At 44.4% G+C, this 6,998-nt stretch overlaps 1 long non-coding RNA gene across 4 annotated transcripts in view; it reads left to right on the forward strand.

Annotated features, from left to right (window-relative positions):
- The window catches only part of LOC146599104 (uncharacterized), an 8,543-nt gene extending 1,851 nt beyond the window's left edge, over positions 1 to 6,692 (forward strand). For 2 of the 4 annotated variants that reach the window (XR_014895096.1, XR_014895099.1), the window contains 3 exons: positions 3,539 to 3,621; positions 5,482 to 5,566; positions 6,179 to 6,692. This is a non-coding gene — a long non-coding RNA (uncharacterized LOC146599104). Of the gene's footprint in view, positions 1 to 2,476; positions 2,675 to 3,538; positions 3,622 to 5,481; positions 5,567 to 6,178 lie in introns of all 4 variants that reach the window. The other 2 variants (XR_014895098.1, XR_014895097.1) reach the window with 2 other exon arrangements.
- The last annotated feature ends 306 nt before the right edge of the window (positions 6,693 to 6,998 follow it).

Consider the following 6,998-nt stretch of genomic DNA (forward strand, 5'->3'; position numbering starts at 1 on the left):
CCGCTCGGGGCCTGCAGCGCGCCCCCCTCCGCAGCGCCCCTCGGACCCTGGAGCTCCTTTGGGCTTCTCTGTGTCTGTTACAAGGTGATGCTGCTGTGCGAGGAGTTAGTTACACTAATGAGGCTAGCGAGCACGGCGCTTGAAAACGCTTAAAAATACTCCGACCTGCCAGTGCCTAAAAACGCTGCTAGGTAGAAGGGCAAGTGAAAACAAACCCAGCCAGGCGCTGAAGATGGCCCGGTGGTTAGGCTGTGAGGACTCCTGCAAACTTCCGTGCCCCCTTTGGCTCTCCACAGCCTCTCTCTTTGCCCGAGTCCCGTAGGATGCTCCGCAGTCACGCTGCAATGGTTTGAGCTGCTATCCTCTTAGCCRTTCTTTCACTGGACATTCCTGGCCCCAGAGCAAAGTCAGCATGAGGAAATGCGGCCCCACATCTCAGCTGCACCTGGGCAAACTCCACGGTAYGCGCTGGCATGGAAAACCAACGCCATGGTGGTTTTCAGGCTGTCTACACAAAGGTAAATCAACCCCCCAGAAGGGTCTGCCTCATTAGCTGAGCAGCCGTCGTTGTTACAAAGCAAGAACATCCTCCAGGAAAGCAAGGGTGGATGCTGCAGCCCCTTCAGCAGTCCCACTTCCACTTGTCACAGGTGAATTGGAGCCCCTCAACCTCCAGGTAATGACCTCAAGCTCCTGAGGGCAGAGCGTAGGTCCCTGTCCCACTCTGCCGTCCCAGGAGCAGGGGCAGTAACCTGCAGCAGCAAGGCAGAGTGAACAGGTGAGAACATTTATGTTGCAAATGTTAATTTAAGATGTAAATCTGCCAAAATTTATCTACCCCTCTTCTGATGCCTCAGCTATCTGTCCGAGAAATAATGTGTTCCTGCACCCCTTCAAGCTTGCAGGATGCTCAGAGGTCACTGTATCAAGAGCAATAAACTGCCAAAAATTGAGAAGTACGACCTTTCTCCACTTTACATACAGGCGCATGGTCTTCTCATGCAGGATTGGGACCTAAAGCTGCAAAGGAGTGCAGTACAATTAGTACTGCATGTTGCTGTCATGAGGCGGGGGAAGGTATTAATTCTGGGTTTATTGCAAACAAATGCATTGAAGATGGCAATACAGTGCAGCCACTGCAGCAAGCGAATCTCACCGCACATTTGTTATTCGCAGTTTCTTACCTCTCCAACGTTTTCTTGTCAGAGGTTCTCTTAACCTCGCCAGGCGTCCCAGCTCGAGGGGAGCGCCACCGCCGCGCAGCCCGCTGCCGTGCGGGAGAGCTCAGTGGGCTCTAGGCTGCAGCGCTATTTATGGGCACGGAGTTCGACTCATGGTCATACGGTATTTGGTGTGGAGATAAACCCTTTTTGCTGCTCTCGTGTCGTGTTGGGGAAAATATATCCTTTTTGCTTATCTCATGCCCGTCTCTGACCTTACTAGTTGCAACCAGTATCGCCTAGTTCCTCCTGGTCAGCACTGGGAGCTGTCAGTTATTTGTGGTCAGCTGGGCCCAAGATAAGGGGTGGGGGGCAGTTGCGCTCTGCCACAACTGCTTTCCCTGCCTATCTGCTAATTCAGTGACAGACTTGGCAGTGAGCGAGTTCAGCAACTTTAGCGGGCAAATGTTCCTGCTTTTAAGCTCCAACTGTCATTCATTCCTAGCAGGAATCTCACTTGCCAATTCAGTATGGAGCATTAGGACCAAATACAAATTCCAGAATGATGCCAGTTCTCGAGGGATGTGCTGCGTTACATAACCACGGATAGAAGAGGGTGCTTTCCTACCCCACGGCTGACAGTCTCAGGCAGGCAGAGGCAACGTGGGTGGAAGCGATCGTCCCGGGCTSACTCCCCATGAATGAGCAAAGCCCTTGCACGTTCTAGAAATAGTATTCGCGTTAGTATTCCAGTCTGAGAAGCTTTAGTACATTGGTTTCCCTTTTCTCTTTTCTTTTTTTAATAAATGCTCAAATGAGCTCCAATTCTGCAAGCAGTTAACCAGCAAGCATCGCAAGGAGCAGGGAGTCCATGCAGGAACACAAACACACGAGCGCCAGGTGACAGAAAGATTTTGTTATAGGCTGCTCTAGGCATGTAGCACGACAGAGCCCTSAACCCCGACTGGGCTTTCTGGGGATGACTATAAAAATGAACAGCACAAAGCACTCGGGACCCCGGCTTTCAAATGGCAAAACTCTCCTTTGAAGCGTACGCTTCTGCACWAGCAACGGTCTCGCTTGCGCCTGGGCAGGCAAGCAGGGGAGACGGGAAAGGTGCTAGGTAAAAACAATGCACGTAAAATCTCGTTTTCAATCAAATACTTAATTTCAGCCAAACCGTGGTTTTAGTTTGTACTGCTCTAGTATGCAGATACAGAGTTAGCTAGTGGTCATTCTGTATCGTTTTAGTATTTGTGTATCTTTTTATTTTTATAAATAAACATGTAATATATCCCTGGCTGTTTGTATCCTAGGTTTCAAGCCAACACACTTTAAAATATATGCATTTAAAACCTCTTGAAACCTGGACCTGTAATGAAAATCCAGACAGATTCTTAATTATAACAGCACCAGCAGCCACTGTCAGAGTCAGGCAGTTGAGCCTGTGTTACTGAAGAGGCACAGCAGTTAACGTCTGTCGGTGCTCCTGTTGCAGTCGCCACCCTGAAGAGGTTATAACTTGGGCTGTGTAAATTTGATTGAGCTGAAACTTGGGATGCAAAAGTGTCAGTCCATATAGGGAATTATCTTACGAATAATTGGCTAACACAGTGCTTGATTCACAGACCTTTATAAAACGTTTTTAATGGGGTTTAATGTTTTTTTCTTTTACTGACATCTAGGGTATGAATTTGGTACTTCTAGTTTTTCTGAAGCTGCATACTGAACAGTGTGTATATACATACATAAGTTAAAGCTACACCACCACAGAGGAGTTCATGAGCCATGCATGCCAAATTTGCACACCTATGTGTAGACATACACAGATGAAGAGCCCTTGAGAAAGAAATGCCACCTAAATCTATCTCAAAAGAGAGTTCTAAATATGTAAGATAGAGAACATAAATGCCTCAGGTACAGCTTACAAAAGGTGTCTAWTTTGCACATCAGTTATGCCACGATATATTTGAAGGAGAACATCTCCCTGACCTAATTGGCACCATCATGCCAAGAAGGGCAGGTGTTCACTGAACCAGCAATCCAAAATATATTTCTGGCACAATGTAGTACCATGAGTAGGTCAACTTAATTGTCTATACATGCAGTGAGAATAGCTCGGGACAAGAAAATAACTGAGATAGAGTTGGTCACTTTGTTATCTAAGTCAACAGTTTCTCAGATGCTTTTCCTCTTCCTGGGGATTTTCCCCTAGATGTGTGGAAATGAGTCCCACRTGTGCCTTGGCATCAGAACAGTCATAATGACTGTGTTTCGAAAGGGATGAGCTATCTGACTTTGAACATTAAGTGTAAGCTTAAGTATGGCTTTGTGTTACAAGGAATTTTACTGAGAATTGCTCTATCATTTTTCACTAGCTGTAAACCTCTGTTTCTCAGAGACGAGTTTTCTCTTGATCACTTTGGGTCACACTGAGCTGAAGCAGGCAGGGTTGGTTAAGGTAAGGACTTGGAATTTTCTTTAACYCTAATGCAAAACTATGACAAGCCCAGGAAAGACAAGTCCCAGGACATGAACAGATTCCTCTAGTGGAGCCAGACCCTACAAAGTTTTCATGCCCAGCTCACCAAATGCTTACAAAATAGGGACACTGTGCTGCAATCCTGAGCTYGTGAGGACCATCTCTGTTGGTTTCAGAAGTCTTGACTACGTGTCAGGCTCCCTCACCGCAGGTTTTCATGTGCATGTTGTTCTGAAATGAAGTACTGGGCGAAGTCGGTCTCTGTGTAATGCAAGACCCACTTGATCTGATCTTGGTTGGATGTGGTCAGCAAGATCCACATCTAACTCCACTGATCTCCCCCTCCTGAGGTGTACAGTACAACCCTGCCATTTTGCATTGCAGACACTGATGAAAACCCAACCCATCCTTTGAATCTCTGCTAAGATCCCTAGTCATCCACTAATTTACTAAGCAACTAACTTAAATCTTACAAGCAGAAAGACAGCACAGTAACACAAGTGTCCCTTTTGATTTGTCTTCTGACTTTGGCTGCTGAGTTTGGGGAGTTTCCTGGCTCGTACAAAGTAAAGAATTACGGCCAACTGCCACAGGGAGATACAACCCACCAGAGCAGAGGAAGCTGAACTCAAAAGTGATGAGCAGGCTGTGTGGACAGGAAAGGCTAAGCCAGGCTCCCAGCCCTGCAGGTCAAATTCTTGGTAAGGTTCAACAAAAAGCAAATCAGGCTGCTTCCAGCTCTGCAGTAGGTCCCAACACCCTGTAACTTAAAAAAAAAAAATGGATAGGGGTAATCAGTGTTTGATACTAACACATGCCAACAGGAAATTTGTTCCCTGCTTCCAGTTTTCTGTGACCACAGTTGTTCCCCGATGCATGGCAGGCACTGGTCCTAGGAACCCCYGTTGCATATATGTGTCGCTCTCACAGGTTAACAGGGATACATCCCAAGGTGAAAAATAGCAGCATGTCCAACATAGTCACACTTCATGTCCAAAATACCTGTTGCTCAGTGAAGAAAGTCTGCCCAGCTCAGACTCTGATTCYGACCATGTAAATTATGTGGGGCAACTACCGATCTTTTAACCAGTAGTTGTTTAGGAACAGGATCTTTGTAGGATCATAAGGCAATGCTCTTCAAACTTCCATGCAAGGTTAGACCCAAGAGGCTCAAGCTCTCATCAGTCCCTATGGGGAAGTCTGTAATATTCTACTCCAGATCTGGCAGCAAGGAAAAGGAGGAATTGCAAACATGTTTTCATACCAAAACAAATCCAGCTATACCTCCATTGCCTTTAAAAATGATTTTGGAGAATGACAAAAATAATTCATTAACCTGAGACATCAAATGCAAATTTCAGCAACAAAAAAGAAGTTATTTCCAATGAGATATTGGTTGTTTTGCTAAACAAGGTGAAGAAAGATTTAGTTGTACTTCTTTTATGCCACTGAAAGCAGTCTCTCCTAGTTCCTTGCATGCTTGACTTGAAGACAGGTTAGGAAACAACTGCAATAGAAAAGGATTTTCTTCCTCTAGCCCTGCTTGATATATCCCTCTACAAGACCAAGCTACTTGGTCTTGGGTACTGCAAAGTCCTTAAATGTATATTTATCTGTTGGTACATCAGCTGTACCTACATGCTTAAAGTAAGCATGTGCTCAAGTGTTCTGTTAGATTAGGGCCTTGATTCTGTGTGCATCTTTTGTAAGTAACTTCTGTTGGGGTGATTTTTAAAGCTTCAACTTTTAATCGCTTAGAATAGCACTAACCTGAAATTTAACAAGTAAAACCATCATCCTCTATAATAATTTTATTCTGACTTTAACTTTGACTTTTAGTTTCACAGAAGAAGAAATGCATGTGCTACAYGAAATGTTTTGCATGAGGATCTGGAGAGAAAAGAGAGAATTCATTATGGAGATGGTAGAGATCTTTTTCTTAATTTAAAAATAACAGTTTTACTGGGGATTTTTTTCTTTGATATATTTATTCTGTGCAACTCTTTCTTATGTGCAAAATTCCAGTTTAATTGTTAGAAGGCTTACAATAATATTTTAATGCAACTCTCTGTAGTCAGGATAATGTATTATTATATAGCCCAAAGCTGCACAGAAAGATGCAGCGCTGAGGTGTAGCAGGAGTGCCGATGAATAATATGTGATAAGAGCATACTTCTTTGAGCAGTTTGGATAGTTATGCCACCATTTGTTATTGTCAGCACATATAATTTTTACAGCACAATATGAATTCTGACTGCAGTGAAAAGAATGCTTTCTACCACTAGTATGAATAAGATTTCACTCAATTAAAATAGCATGCAAGTATATTGTATAGTATTACATAGAAAGCTGATGTGCATTAAGTATGAATGCTGGGGTGGAGGTGGGGAAATTATTGTACTAATGCCATTGTTCAGTGAGTAACTATTGCCCAGCATTAAAAAAAAAAAAAAAGCAAAATAAATTAAATACAGAAATCAGAAATACTAACAATGTTTAATATTACCATAYTGAAATTATTGTATTCACAATTTAGGCTTTAATTTTCCCTCTTGTATGAAGTTTCACGGTATCTGTGTACCTGAAGAGAGAGGGAGAGAGATGCAAACATACAGAGAGACCCACAGACTATCTGTGCTGAAATACACCAGCCCTGGAGTGCTACAGCAGTAAGTGCTACAGAAAATCCGAGGGGAACGCAAGCCGTATCAGCCCGTCAGCCTCCTACTCGTTCCTCGCCGCCGGAGCCAGCGGGACGGTTGCTCTCGGTATGGATGGAGCAGCACGGTCCAACACACGGGCCGGTGCTCGAACACCCCCCCGCTGCCCCGCTCGGCGCCCCTGCGCAGGGAGGGGAGCTACAGACCTAAGAGCAGCCCAGAAAAGCTGTTACCCAGAGCTGCGGGTGTCTGACCGTACGTATTCGAATGGGGCAACGGCTGCGGCAGCGACAGYTCCTACGAAGAAGGCCAAAAGTGTCTCAGAGCCGAGGTGCATCTTAGACAGCCGTTGCACTCAGAACCAATAAAAATGAAACTATTCTCTATTGAGACCTAATTAGCTTTTATATTCAAAGCCATACTGCACATTTGTACATTGCTTATGAGTGGGACTAAAAAATATATGTACCATGACACTATACTTTTAAAGTGTCTATTGAATGCTTTTCCCATTCTCCAAGGATTGCCTCCTCCTTAGATGTATACATTCAGTGAATATGACGAGGCTAATTATTTTTCACTGAAATGATCAGTGCTTTTCTCTAGCAGTTTTCACAGAATCATGGACCTCGCATCTTCAGCCTTGGAACTTAAAAAACAAAAACAAAAAAACAAAGCTGCCTTCAAATCCTAAGA

This window comes from Rhea americana, unplaced genomic scaffold (assembly GCF_003343005.1).
Source record: "Rhea americana isolate MKP2758 unplaced genomic scaffold, rheAme1 scaffold_146, whole genome shotgun sequence".
Taxonomy (NCBI): domain Eukaryota; kingdom Metazoa; phylum Chordata; class Aves; order Rheiformes; family Rheidae; genus Rhea; species Rhea americana.